This window comes from Protopterus annectens, chromosome 13.part0 (genome assembly GCF_019279795.1).
Source record: "Protopterus annectens isolate FY-2018-M chromosome 13.part0, PAN1.0, whole genome shotgun sequence".
NCBI classification, from domain to species: Eukaryota; Metazoa; Chordata; order Ceratodontiformes; family Protopteridae; genus Protopterus; species Protopterus annectens.
Window position 1 is genome coordinate 753839393 of NC_056747.1, and position 16048 is coordinate 753855440.

At 46.3% G+C, this 16048-nt stretch overlaps 1 protein-coding gene across 1 annotated transcript in view; it reads left to right on the plus strand.

Moving 5' to 3' along the window:
* TAOK1 (TAO kinase 1) overlaps positions 1 to 16048 on the plus strand; it is a 3628992-nt gene that overhangs the window by 471109 nt on the left and 3141835 nt on the right. The window lies entirely within an intron of this gene.

Consider the following 16048-nt stretch of genomic DNA (forward strand, 5'->3'; position numbering starts at 1 on the left):
AACAAATTCCCGAGGTTGCTGGTTTGTTTGTGTTTCATAGTACAATATCATGTAATACGTGTGTTCATAGTATGCTTTCTGTGATGTTGACGTGTGTGTTTCGTTAGTGCGTCTGTGCTTTCTATGTTGTGGCTACATGTTCATTGTTCGCATAGAAAGTGACAAATGGAAGTGTAAGGGTGGACATTTAAAGCTTGGATACTTCCATGTTATGTGTAAGTCTCACGGGGCCTACGGGTGATAGCGAATACATGTCTATGAAGTACCTTTGGATACCATATGCGACGTGTCGTGGACGAAATGTTTAAGTTGACTGTTCCATCTACCTATGTGTGACATGGTTTGTGGCCATAGGGTGCCAGCAAGTCTTTCCTGTTCATTGGGTGTTTGCCATGGTCTATTGACATCAATCCTATTAATTCACCAAGGATGTCTTTCATTGGTGGGAACGCCATAGTTTGACCATCGTATGTCATTCCCAGCAGACGCTGAGATTGTGCCATTGGTATGTTTACACAGGTCACCCATCTGTTCCACTGTATGGAAGCGTGTGATCCCCATTGGTGTGCTGGCCGATTGCGTGCTGTGTACGCCGGCATCTGCCCAGCGGTCTGGCTTTGTATGGGGAGTGTCTACTGTAGTCCCTATCTGTATTTCCTGGGTTATGCCTTGCAACAGCTGTGGGATTCCCCCAGGTTTGCAGCTATGGGTGCCATCTTGGCCGTGACATTTGTCCATCCATGGGTTCTGCCTAATGGACACTAGAATAGGTCTGTAAACATTTCACAGCTGCTTTCCCCATTTCCGTGGATGATCGGCATTATTATTGCGGAGTAACGATATGTTATGGCCACGCCCCGCACAGGGGGCGGGACAACGAATCATCTGCCAATCCACACTGACACCCATTTTTGCATACCCACGATCCCATGTCTGCAACCCTCGACAGTACCCCTTGCACACCCTTCATGTGCGGAAATGGGATGTGAACGCACGCGGTATGGACGCAGCAGCCTGGGGAGTACTATTCATGTGTCGTGCATTTCATGGACGGTTGTCATCACCCTTGAAGACGCTTTGTGGTGCATATATCTACCTGTGCCATAGTTTCGGCTGTGATCTCTTCTGGTTCACACTATGCTGCCCACACTTACTTAAGGAGAAATTATTCGGTCCTGCAATGGACACCGATATGCATATGTAAAGTGCAGAGCATGTTGGACTGTGTCCATTCGGCCAGTGGGTTTGACTGTCGCCGTATGTTCCCCAGTCCCGGATGTCTGTCTGCCTACCCATATTATGTAGTGCTACGGAACCCGTGTCCTTCCACAATTTACCCATATGGTGTTACTGTAGTACTGCAGGTTGGCAACTGCTTTAAGTAATCCTCAGAGGTACCATTGTGAACTATCCGCCACTGTATTGTCATTATAACACAGCCGGTACATGTAGAACCTATTTATTCATGACAGTATGTTGTTTGTGTGTGGGAACGCCATATTTTAACCATAGTATGACCTTCCTAGTTGACGTTGTTGGTGTGCCATTAATATGTGTTCCACAGGTCGCCCGTATGTTCCGCCGAGTGGAAGCGAGTGATCCCCACATACTTGCTAGCACCTTGGCTGCTGTGTACGCCGGGATTCGCACGGCAGGATGGATGTCTACGGGGTGTGTCTACTGTTTCCATCTGTATTTCCTGTGTTATGCCTTACTACGGCTGTGTGATTGCACCAGGTTTGCTATTATGGGTGCCATCTTGTCCGTACGTTTGTCCATCCTTGGGAAATGCCTACTGGACACTGGTGTAGGGCTGTACCCATTTCACAGCTGCATGTAGCATTCTCCGGTGGATGATTGTCAGTATTGGTGGGTGGTAAGGCATGTTCTGTACCCACATCCCTCCCACGGGGCGGGACAATGGATCATCTGCCAATCATCTCCAACACCCATTTCTGCATACCCACGATCCCATGGCTGCAACCCTCGACAGTACCCATAGCAAATCCTCCATGTGTGCTGGAATGGGATGTGGACACACATCTGTGGACTTGACAATCTGTGGATTTCTGTGCATATGTCCGCATTTCATGGACAGTTGTCATCAACCTTGAACACGGTGGCTGTGCATATATGTAGCTGTGCCGTAGTCACAGCTGTAGTTCATCTTGGTCTTCCGATGCACCCAGTTGGCGTTGCAAAAGGAGAAATTTTTGGGTCCTACAATGGACACAAATGTGCATATGTAAAATGTAGAACATGTTGGGCTGTGTCCATCTGGCCAGTGGTTGTGACCGCTGCTGTATGTTCCCCACTCGCGGATGTCTGTTTGACTACACATATTATGTTGTGCTACGAAACCCATGTTCTACTACGATTAACCCAAATGGTATTGATGTAATGCTGCAGGTTGGCAAGTGCTTTAAGTAATCCTCAGAAGGCCCAGTAGGACATATACGCCACTGTATTGTCAATATAAAACAGACAGAACATGCATACCCTATTTATTCATTGAAGCATGTTCGTTATATGCGGAACGCTAGTGTTGAAACATCGCATGACCTTCAGAGTTGAGGTTGTTAGTATGCCATTAGTATGTGTTCCACAGGTCGCCCATTTGTTCCGCAGTATGGAAGCGCAGTGATCTTCATGTTGTTGCTGGCAGATCGACTGCTGTGTACGCCGGTATTCGCACGGCGGTCTGACTTTGTATGGGGAGTGTCTACTGTAGTCCCTAATGTATTTCCTGTGTTATGCCTTAACGCAGCTGTGTAATTCCACCAGGTGTCCAGTTATAGGTGCCATCTTGGTCGTACACTTGTCCATCCATGGGAATTGCCTACTGGACACTGATGTAGGACTGAACACATTTTACACCTGCTTTTAGCATTACCCAGTGGATGCTTTGCATCCTTAGTGGGGACTAAGGCACGTGCTATACCCACAGCCCTCCCACGGGGCGGGACAACGGATTATCTGCCAAACAACACCGAGCCCCATTTTGCATACCCAGGATCCCATGGCTGCAAACCCCCATGGTACGCATTACACATCCTTCATGTGTGCGGGACTGGGATGTGGACGCACTTCTATGGACACGACAATCTGGGGATTTCTGTTCATATGTCCTGCATTTCATGGACAGGTATCATCAACCTTAAACACGCTGGTGGTGCATGTCTAGCTGTGCCGTAGTCACGGCTGACACTCTGTCTGGCCGATCACAACGAGTCGAAGGTGTAAACGTAACTATTTTTGGAGTCCTACAATGGACACCGATGTGCATATGTAAAGTGTAGAACGTGTTGGACTGTCACCATCTGGCCAGTGGTTTTGACTGCCGCTGTATGTTCCCAATCGTGGATGTCTGCTTGACTACGCATATTATGTATCACTTGGCCTATCTATATCCACGTGCCAGTAAGCGCCCATACAGCAACCCTTGCGTCCTGCCCCTCTTCCTACACGACATTATTGAACATATATCGCCAAAACAGACAATGACAAAACGATAGACTCCACAGTCAAACGATACTGAGCTCTTTCACCTACTAACATGGGGCATCGTCGGAGCACAAAATGCATTACATAGTTGTCCCTTATACACTTCCTTCAGAGTCAGTTTAAAGTCAAATAATCAATAAACCTGCTCATAGTTAAGTGGACAGTGCTACAAGTCTTGATTATAACGTGACATATACAAATCAGTGTTGCATACATTACTTCATGGAAACAATACGACAACAATGTGTTAATATAAATACAATATTGGTCAATACAATCAGTATCTTGAAACATAGTTGATAATTGTTGTGTGTAAACCTTAGAATGTAGTGTGTTGATCAGGATATTTTATGTCAATGTGTATAATTGTAGCATTACGATTCCAAAGCATGGAATCAGTAAGTACTATTTAAGCATATATTTTACAATTATGAATGTAAATGAGTGGAGGACACATCCTTAACCTTCCCTGCTTCCAGTGGATCACACACGCACACTCGCATTTCCTAATTGTGGGTTACGCGCAGGCGCACATGCATATCCGTATTCTGTTTATATATGTTTACTGGGTCTGTGTGGTTACGTGTTTTGTGTTAGTTGTGACTATTCCGGTAACATATGTCTGATCCGGTTGACGGACGTGTGCAGAACGCACTAACAAGTTTATACATGTAACAGTCTTTGCAGCATGGACGATTACGCATTACGTTCACATCGATATGTCCCATAGTCGTACTTCAAACGTGACTGCATTCACGTTTGCCAGTTACTGTGACCACTACACGCTAGCTGTTCGGTGTCATTAATATGCATACCCATGGTACTTAAGTACATTTACATATCCCCCCCGCACTCACGCACGTCACAGGCATCCATTCTCCTGCTGGGAAAGGTGCGGTACTGCATGTTAAACATTCCTTATTCCCTCGCTCATGGCCCAGGATGCATATGTCGTGACCGCAGGGATGTTCAGATGACAGGTGCTTATATCCCCTACGCATACAGGCCTTCGATTGTCAGGGTGTTGCTGTGGTGCTTTGGGTTTGGTCTTGTCCGCCCAGTGTACGGAACTGCCCTGACCGTGTACGAATGTTAGATGAGTCACATGGGCACGTTTTGTCCGTGTCTATGGTACCATGTCACCCCCCCAATTATTCATAACCGTGCTGATTGGCCGGTGTACCCATTGTAGATCTTGTTATACTAATTGCACACGGTCTGGTCGAACGGACCTATTTCCATTACTAACCCTCGGTATGTATGACCTGTGTTGCAATATTACATGGGTTTACCATTGCGTGACGGCTTTCACTGAGCCACAGACATGTCCGTTGTTTGGTTTGGGCTGGTTCCGCTGTGCTACACACATTTAACATGGCGGAACAGGTTGAACAGCTCAGCCACGGGGACATCGGGTTCTCCGTCGCTGTTTAGTATTGAATCGCTATGTGGAGTTTGTTTCACAAAGCGAGACAATGTCGACATTGGTAACGGACATCTCGCGAGACCCACGCACCGCCCGCTGGTGACATATGTCTGCGTTTGGGCGGCGGACAGGCATTATGCTGTGCCATTATGTCGGGAATATATGGTTTCTTGCCATAGATGATATGCCATACCAGCAATGACCTGCGCCTGGGTGTGGGTACTGCTGTAGTACCCACGGGAAGAGTGGCCTTAGGATAAGTCGTGCCCTAGGCAGAAGTTGCCACCGCAACATCACCCGCCACCCCCTCCTGGTCTACTTACACCAAACAAAGTCTGGAAAGGTGCCCGAGTAGAGCAACGCCCTAGACGGCTGCCTACTTGGCCTATGCCTAAGGCCGGCTATGTGTGTGGTCCCTCGGCATCGGACTGAACGCCGCCACGCCTGCCGTGGGTATGTCCAGCATTACCCACATCCAGCCGTGGTGTATTGCCATGATGTTCCATGTGTACAGTGGTGCCGGTTACCATACATATGCCTTTCTCAAAAGCCGATTTCACACTTCTGAACACTACTGTGGTCTCCTTTAAGGCCCCTGAGCCAGTGGTGAACATCACTCAAATCGCTGAATCACGTACATATGCCTTCCACCAGCACCTACAGGACTGCATGGATCAGGCAATCCCATACAAAACTGAGACTCTTTGTACCACAGACAAGCATGCAGTGTGGTGGACCCCAGCCATGAACAAGCTCTACAACGACAGGAGGTAGATACAAGTTAAAGCGGAATACTTGTAAGGTAACACACCCTTGCTCATTATATGTGAAGAACTACAAGCTGTCATGAAATCATCCAGGGGAAATTCAACAGAGAAATTAACAAGGACTCAACAGACATTCATAAGTCCTTCTTTAGCTATGTTGGACACCTGGGAGGACACTCCCAGATATGCTCAAACCGGGTTCACAATGATGTGAAGATGACTGAACCTACACACATTGCCAGCATACTGGCTGACATGTTCAGTGCTAACATTTCCCTCCCCCACATGGAGAGTTATCTATACCTGAGACTTGTAGATCCTGGAACATCTGTAACGCACAGGTGGGAAATGCTGTCTCCAAGGCAGTCAACACAGCATCCATGGGACCAGATGGTGTCCCAGCTGTGTACTCCATGAACTCTATGGGGAATTAAACCCACACTTAGGACAGCTGTTTAATCTTAGCCTCACCTCAGGATACGTAATCGAGTAGTAGCACAAGCCGACTGTAGTCACACTTCACATAGATGGTGCCTCCACTGACCCTGGTTATTACCATCCCATTAGCTTGACAAGCCTTATCTGCAAAGCCATGGAGAGGGATCATAATGGAACTCATAGATAAAGACATAGGGGACTCGCATACTTTGGATACAACCCAGTTTAGCTTGGTCAAAGTCAGATCATGCCTTTTACACGTGTTTGACTTTGTAGGATCAGTCACCAAGGCCATTGATGAGGGTAAAGCAGTCCATACAGCCTACCTCAACCTGGCAAAGGCCTTCGACACAATACCCCCCTCGGGTATCAGTGATAAACCAGTCATCTTGAACGTATATCCATACATCGCCATATGGGTTGCAAACTGGCTAAGTCACAGAACACGCATGGTCATAGTTGCTGGCGCCATGTCATACTCACAGCCAGTCACAAGCGGTGTCCCATGGGGCTCAGTCCTGGGTCCACTATTTTTCAGCATCTACATTTCCAAAGTACAAGCAAACACAGGGGGGTTATGGGTGACAATGTTTGCAGATGACTGCAAACTTGGTGCCATAGTCAGACACACATCTGACCCAGATATCCTTCAGGAGTGCCTCACAGATGTGGATAAGTGGTGCCAGAGACATGGCCTACAGCTAAATGCCAGGAAATGCATAGTCATACCCTTCGGGAAGAACAAGGTTACCCCTAGCTACCATATAGGTGGCAATCCACTGAGCACAGAGGGAGTTACCAGGGATCTGGGGACCCGGGTTGTTGTTAACCGTTCGTTAGACACACACGTTGCTAACGTAGTTAGGTAGACCTTCCACATTGCCCACATCATCATGAAGGGATTCACATCTAGATCAGGGAGGTCATTGTCCCCTTGTACTCATCACTCATTAGACCTATGATTGGGTACAATGCCCCGCTCAGAATGTATCTGACCCGACACCTGCAGCAGCTGGAAAGGCACCAACAGTTCATCGACAAACAGATGCAGGGTCTCAGGAATATGTGTTATACTGACCAACTGAAAGAATTCCAGATGTATACAGTTGCATACCACTTGCCCAGAGGTGACCTGTGCCTGGCATACAAGGCCATGTCGAACCCAGATCTGATGAGTATGCTTCACCTAAAGAAGTTAGATCCTCAGAACCACAAGGGCAGGTGACGTACACCTTGACACTGTCATTAATAGAACGTGTTGGTGGGACAGATTCATCACCCAGACACTCACTATGCTGTGGAACAACATCCCAGTACATGTGAGGGCAGGCACCTCGCTGGCCTTGTGTTAGTATTTTGACATGGATGTCTGAATTGATTTATTTAAGTAACCTTCTAAATGAATATTTACATTACCACATTGTGAATCTTTACATTTCGTTGGTCTATTTTACATTAGTCATAATCATACGGTTTATCTGTGTATATTATGGTTCATTTATATTACTAGGTGTCTGCAGTTCTTTTAATATATTGGCACAATCCGTAGAACATATATATGTAGCTTACACAGTCAGACATTTGGAAAACATTATGTTGGTTCATCTTTCATATATATACATATATTTCTATTTCTCTATGAAGAATGTACCGTTCAAGCAATGTCTGATGTCCTCACTGTGTGGAATCTGTAACCCAAGTAAAGTTTGTTTGCTTGTTTGCCTTTAAGGCATGTAATTAATACCTAGCACATCTAATTTACTGACCAATTAAGGGTTTTACATGTAGTAGGTTGGACTGCATTGTATGTATTCTGAATAAGTCTGCTTATGAAGCAGGCGAAAAGAGCTTCAATAAACTATGGTGACTGCATTTAATTCCTGGTGTGCTCTGAGTGGTCACTGACGGTGTCTACAGTACTGCCTTTGCTTTGGACTTCATCGGCTGGTTGTCTGTGTTTGTTGTATGGGGAATGTCAAGTGTAGTCCCTATGTGTATTACTTGTGTAATGCCTTACTACGGCAGTGTAATTCCACCGGGTTTGCAGTTATGGGTGCCATCTTAGTCATACGCTTGTCCATCCATGTGAATTGCCTACTGGACACTGGTATACGGCTGTACACATTTCACACCTGCATTTTGCAGTCTCCGGTAGATGGTTTGCATTATTAGCGGAGAGTAAGGCAGGTGCTACGCACATCCCTCCCACGGGCGGACAAAGGATTGCCTGCGAAACAACACCGAGGCCAGATTCTACATACCCAGACTCCCTTGACTGCAACAGTCGACAGTACCCATTACACATCCTTCATGTGTGCGGACTGTGATGTGGACGCAGTTCTATGGACCCAGCACCCTGGGTATTTCTGTGCATGTGTGCTGCATTTCATGGACAGCTATCATCAAGCTTGAACACGCTATGCGGTGCATATGTGTACCTGTGACGCGTGGTGACGACAGTGAGATCACGTGAGTAATGCAGGAAGCTAGCAGGCATTCCATGAATGGAATTTTGGGTCCTACAATGGACACCGATGTGCATATGTCAAGTTAGATGTTGCTGGACTGTGTCCACCTGCCCAGTGCTTTTCACTGCTGGTGTATGTTCCCCAATCGCGGATGTCTGTTTCACTACCCATTCTACATGGTGCTACATAACCAGGTGATTTAGTACTGTGAACAAATGACATACATCCAAAGATGCTGGTTAGCAACTGCTTCATATAAACCTCAGACATCCCAATGGGACATATCCGTCACCGTATTTCCAATATAACACCACCGAACATGTTGATTACCTATGTTTTCATTTAACCATGTTGTCTTCATAGGTGGGAATGCCATAGTTTACATATCCTACTTGACGTTGTGTGTGTGCCATTAGTATGTGTTCCACAGGTCGCACATCTGTTCCGCTGTATGGTAGCGGGTGCTCCTCATTCTGTTGCTGGCAGATTGAGTGCTGTGTACGCTGGTGTTGGCACGACGGTCCGGCTTTGTATGTGGAATGTCAACTGTAGTCCCTATGTGTATTTCCTGTGTTATGCCTTACCCCCGCTGTGTAATTTACCCGCGTTTGCAGTTGTGGGTGCCATCTTGGCCATACGGTTGTCCATCCATGACAATTGCCTACTGGACACTAGTATAGGGCTGTACACATTTCACACCTGCATTTAGCATTCTCCGTGGATGGTTTGCATTATTAGCGGAGAGTAAGGCAGGTGCTACGCACATCCCTCCCATGGGGCGGGACAAAGGATTGCCTGCGAAACAACACCGAGCCCAGAGTCTACATACCCAGAATCCCTTGACTGCAACAATCGACAGTACCCATTACACATCCTTCATGTGTGCGGACTGTGATGTGGACGCAGTTCTATGGACCCGCACCCTGGGTATTTCTGTGCATCTGTGCTGCATTACATGGACAGCTATCAGCAACATTAAACACGCTATGGTGCATATGTGTACCTGTGACGACAATGAGTTCAGGTACGCATTGAAATAAGACATCATTCTTTTCGTTAGTCAATTTTTGGGTCCTACAATGGACACCACTGTGCATATGTAAAGTGTAGAGCTTGTCGGACTGTGTCCTTGTGAGCAGTGGGTTTCACTGATGCTGTGTGTTCAGCAATCGCGGATGTCTGCTTGACTACCCATACTGTGTAGTGCTACAGGAACCATGTCTTCCGACACCAGAACCCAATGGTGTACATCCAATGTTGCAGGTTAACCTGCAACAACCACTTTCATACCCAGGGGTCACGATTGGGAGGTATTGCCACTTTATTATCGGAACAACACCTCCAGACTGTGTACATCACGGGAACTTTAGGCCAGTCTTACCGGCCATTTGCAATTGTAATTAGCACACACGTGTCAATACATGTATGATAAGACATATTGTCATGCAGAAGTTAATCTATGTTATTTGGACATTGGCTTCTGCTATTGGCATCCGTTGCTGTGAGTGTTGCCAGTTACCATACACATTGCTTGCTCAGAGGCAGACTACACAATTCTGCACACTACTGTGGTCTCCTTTAAGGACCCTGAGCCAGTGGTCGACAGTACTGCATTCACTGCATCAATCACATTTGCCATCTACCAGTACCTACAGGACTGCATGAACCAGGCATTCACTTACCCAACTGTGGTTCATTGTACCAATGCCAAGCATCCAGTGTGGTGTACCCCAGCCATACACAGGATGTACAACACGAGGAGGTGGCTACTACAAGGTGGAGCAGACACCTTGTGAGGTATGACACCCTTGGTCATCATATTTGTAGAGTTACACACTGTCGTGCCATGGTCCAGGGCACATTCCACAGATATACCTACATGGACCTGGCTGACAATCATACCACCTTCAGTTGCTATGCTCAACACCTGGGAGGTCACTCCCACATATGCTCTGACTGGGTTCACAAAGAGGTGGAGTTTACTCAACATACACACATTGCCAACAAACAGGCTGACAAGTCCAGTAAGGACATCTCCACACCCTCCCCCACACATGAGGAGATGTCTGTACCAGCAGTTTGTGGTCACCAAATGTTCTGTGACACACAGGTGGGACATGCTCTCTCCAGAGTAGTGGACATAGCATCCATGAGACCAGCTGGTGACCCCACTGTGTACTCCACTATCTTATTGAGGTATTAGACCCACAGTTAGGACAGCTATTTCTTTGTAGCCTCACCTCAGGTAAGGTACCCAGGTTGTGTCGCATGGCAACTGTAGTCCCACGTCACAGGGCCAATGCCTCCACTGAGCCTGGTTATTACTGTCCCATTACCATGAGGAGACCTATCTGCAAAGACATGGGGAGGGATCATACTGCGGCTCGTATATGACTGCATAGGGTACATACATACTTTGCATCCAACACGGTTTGTCTTGTTCAGGGGCGGTTCATGCCTTTAAAGCATGGGTGACATTTTCGGGGCAGTCACCGAGGCCATTGATGGGGGTGTTGCAGTCCATACAGCCTACCTTGACCTGGCAAGGGCCTTCATCACATTACCCCCCTCAGGTATCGTTGATAAACCCATTGGCTGGGATGTGAACACGTACATCACAGAATGTGTTGGAAACTGTCTATGTGACACAACCCACACGGTCATAGTTGCTGGCAGCGTGTCAGACCTACTGCCTGTCGCAAGTGGTGTCCCATGGGGCCCTTCCGTGGGTCCACCCCTGTCATACATCTACATTTCCACGGTACAGGCACACACAGGGGTTTTGTGGGCAACATTGTTTGTAGATGACTGCAAAACAGGTGCCATAGTGGGACGGACATCTGACACAGATATCCTTCAAGGGCCTCCCAGATATGCATATCTGCTGTCAGGGACATGTCCCACAGCTAAATGCTAAGTAATGCAACATCATACCTGTGGAGAACTACTAGGTCACCCCTGTCCAGCATGTAGGTGGCAGTCCACTCAGCACAGGGGTGATTACCAGGGATCAGGGGACAGAGTTTGCCAGTCACCATTCATTCAACACACACGTTGCTATCGTGGTTGTGTGGGACTTCTACATTGCCCACCTGTTTGTGCAGGGATTCACATCTACATCAGGCTAGGTCATTGTCTCCTTGTACCCATTACGTGTTACACCTATGATTTACTACATTGCCCCATTCAGACTGTATCTGACCATACACCTACAGCAGCTGGGAAGCCCTCATAGGTTAATTGCTGTACAGATGCAGGATGACATCATTTTGTGTAATGCTGCCCCACTTGTAGGACCCCTGCCACATTACGTCACATACCTGCTGTTTAGTGTTGACCTGTGCCTGACATACAAGGCCATGTCAACCCATATGTCATGTGTATGCTTCACCTACTGTATCTGCATCCCTCAGAACCACTAGGGCAGGTGACATTTACCTTGTCACGGTCATTAATGGGATGTGTTGGAGTGACACATATCACCCAGACACTCATAATGCTGTGGATCTACATCACAGTACATGTGAGACAGAGATCCTTCCTAGCCTTGTTCGTGGGTGTGTTGTCCATTGGATGGAGAATTGCAGGTATAGGCCAGGGATTACATCATTATCCCTGCTTGACAGAGGTACAGCACTATCATGGGTATTTTATCTGAAGCACAGAAGGTTGGCAAAGTCATCCTAACTATGGTGTAGTGTTATGGCTGAACCTGGGACGATGGCCTACCCTGTACCTATGGACGATGAACCTATATTCATAGTTTGTCACATTTACAATTGTCTATCCCCTATACTCTTTCTCCAGTGTATATTTCTGTGGCACATGATTGTCCTCTGTATTACATGAAGGTATGCTGTGTACAGTGCACATACGTCACAGTTGATGACAGTGTATCTGTGTCCCTAACACTGTGATACCGAGGACTACCACACATCCTTCACAACATTACATGCATATGTCCATTCTATTCTTCTTTGGCCTATGGGCGGTGTTAAGGCAAACATTACACAAGTCCCTGTTTGTGCATGCTTCATGTTGGTGTTTGACCAGGCTCCGTTGCAGTCGTGTGTTGGACAGTAGTGTTTCTGTGTGTTTGCCATGTGTTTTATTGCCGGTACATCTGTGGGAGGTGTGGTTGGCACATGTTCCTCTTTGCAGGGACACCCATCCTGGGGTTTGTGTCATGCATCTGCACTTGGCACGTGCCATATGTCCTGTACTATTCCCACAGTCGTGTATGCCTTCATGCACTACTACTGCGTGTTACTGGCTGTTTGTATGTGGTACACATGGACATTGTGATGGTTGGCTTGACCTATTCCCATGCTAGACCGTACACATCTGTCAATTAAGTTGTTTAAATCAAACTGTAACACTCATTCGTATTTTCAAACTGACAGTCAATAACACAGGAAGCTGAGATTAATAACGTTTTACTACTGTGCAGCAGGAAGCTGAGATTAATAACGTTTTACTACTGTGCAGCAGGAGGCAAAGAACTATGCAGTAAATGTTTAGACATTTGTTTTACTCTATACATGTTACAGCTGTATGAGCATTGGGTATACTATCATCTTTTGCACACATTAATGATGTGGTCAGTCACAAGGCATTTACATCGCTAGAGTCCACAACGTTGTATTCCTACAACAGTGCTCAGGTAATGCTTATTAAATGTTTTCCCATGAGAATAACACAGCCTTGCAAGGCACCTTGTCAATTACAGTGTCCTTCTGTGATTGTAGCTGTTTCAAGGACTCTTGACTGTTCCGATACTGTAGTCGGTTAATTTCTTAATACGTTGCTTTGTCTCTCTGGTAAGGAGTTGTACTGTTATCTTCGATAGAGCTCACAAGGCCATCCTCCTCAGGGGAATGGGTGATGTTATGCATGTACATACATTTATTGTTCTGTAACCCAGCAGATAATTAATGCTGACAGACATAAGCCTGCTGTACTGGTTACTGCCAGGATCAGAATTCCATCACACTACAGCTTAGCTTCACCAATTACATGCAGGCTTAGTTCTACTGCCATATTGTACGGTACAATTCAATGCATTATCTAGTATTTCGAGTCTAAACTGGCACTTCATATGTGTTTCTATATATATTTTTCGAACAACATCCATCCGCCATATGCATGTTGTTCCGCCTTACCTTGACCGTGTGTATTTGGCCGTCCGCAACGCTACTCTCCACATGTGATGTCCCACCTTCCCTTCTTTGCCTGTAGCACCCTGTTAGGAAGTCCTGTTTGGTGGGCACGTGTTCCGCTATATGTGATCGACTTCACTGCATAGCTAATCATCGATGCGGTGGTTCAACAACCCGACTTGTCCACATGTGTACAGTTATGTGCACCGTGTCGTATGCAAACCTATATGGTTTCGACGGTACATACCACATGCAGGATGTACACATTCTGCAGACACATTCACATGCAGCCATTTACATATCTGTACCTGAGGTGGGTTGGTGACATGTGGGTAATGATTTGCCCGTGGCATTGCCTAACACAAACATCTTACCACATTTCAGGTATGCACATTGTGTGTGGGTGTATAGCTGCACACGGATGCTAGCGGTTAGGGTGCACAGGTGTACATGGGTGGGACTGACATGTACAATGAGGCTATTGTGTATTACATCTGAATGCATGGGTTCTGCTTCTGGATATTACACTTCAACATACGCCATCCAGTGTATGCGACAGAGACGTTGCTGGGTGTGGGATATGTTGCTATGCACATGTTTGCCTGTGTTTAAGGTATCTTGATTCCTTACTGTTATGTCAACACAGATACCCGGCTATGTACTCTCACTACTGCTTGTGACCATTATGGTTGGCACCTTTCCAATGCCCATAGTGGGGCATGTTATGTGGAAACTTCGGAATTTGCAGGACTACACATACCCATGGCAAGTGCAGTTGACAGAACTTCACTTGTTTGCCATACTATAAGCTTATTCTGTAAGCATTTAGGTTCCTTATTCATTTTCTTCTGCCATGTATGTGTTTCATATACAAATGTATTATGTTTTATACTACTATTACATGTATATTGCGGGAATATTTTTGGCAGGGGATCTGAGGTCATTTTCCATTTTTCCGATTGTTGCAGGGACACAACTGTCCAATCAGGGACTGTCCATGGCACATTGGGACAGCTGGTAACCCTGGTGACCATGCCCATGTCGCTACTGGGGTTGCCACCTTTTCCAGTTTCCAAGCTGGGATATTTCCGGGACTCACATCTGACTTTACAGGCAGACACATACACACGGTCACTATATAGAATAGGACTTCACTTGTTTGCCTAAATAAAAGCTTATTGTTGTGGCAGTTTGCTTGCTTATTCTGTTTCTTGTGACATTTAGGTATTTCAGTTACAGAAATAACCAATTCATGCTACCATTACATTACATACGGGATATCATTATGTCCTACAATCTTAGCACATTTGCCATTTTAATACTTTTTCGGGACACAACTGCCCATAGAGAGACTGCCCCACCCAGAGTGGAATAGGTGGTGACCTTAGTCGCTGCTCCTATGTCGGCGCGGCTGACATGCTGCTGTACACCTTCTCTGAGTGTAACCACTGACGGTGCATTGCGGGACAAACGGTCTTATGCGTATCCTTTGCTCCTTGATGGGTACACTTAAGCCTTCGTGGCTTGTATTTGCTTCTCCGTTTATTTGGGACGGGTACTATGTTGCATACTCTACGTGCGTTTCATTCTGCACGGGACCTGGCTGCTGCCATTACTATTATGGGCGGACCATGGCTGTCAGCACATTAGGTTGCTCACCTCATGCCGGCTTAGACACGCCTCCAGACGCATCCTACCTGGGCTCGCTCACGTACACTATGCACGTGTCTGTGGTTGCGGTGCACTCTCATTAATATGCATATGGCGCTACTGCGCCGGCTATTCACTGCACCGCTGGCGCAGACCTTACGCCGGCCTTGCGCCGAGCTTCATGAATCCCGGGGTATATGTATATATGTGTGGTGGCAAAGGCTGTTTGCTAAACTTTTTCTTTGTGTCTGGTAGACAGTGGGATCGGCAGTCTGTTCTGTGGTCAAGCTGAAAATGGTGCCAGTTACCAATGGAAGATGAGCACCAAATGCTGTTGAAACTAACAGTCCACACAAATTTACTTTTTGTCAGAAAAAAACAGTAAAAAGCACTTTAAAATAGCCCCACCACTGAAAAATATAAACAATTTCTGCACAAAAATTTTTTCAGTTAGTTTAAAGTAGTTTTAAACTGACAGAAAAAGTAATTCTTTTTTTAAAAAAAGTTGTAGTCTTGTTGACAGTCCATTAAAACACAGCGGTCATAGCTTTAAAATAACTGTCCTGAAGAGGAAAGTAATAAAACTGGAATAAACTAAAGGAAATGGAAGTCCCCCCCCCCCCCCATGGGAAACTT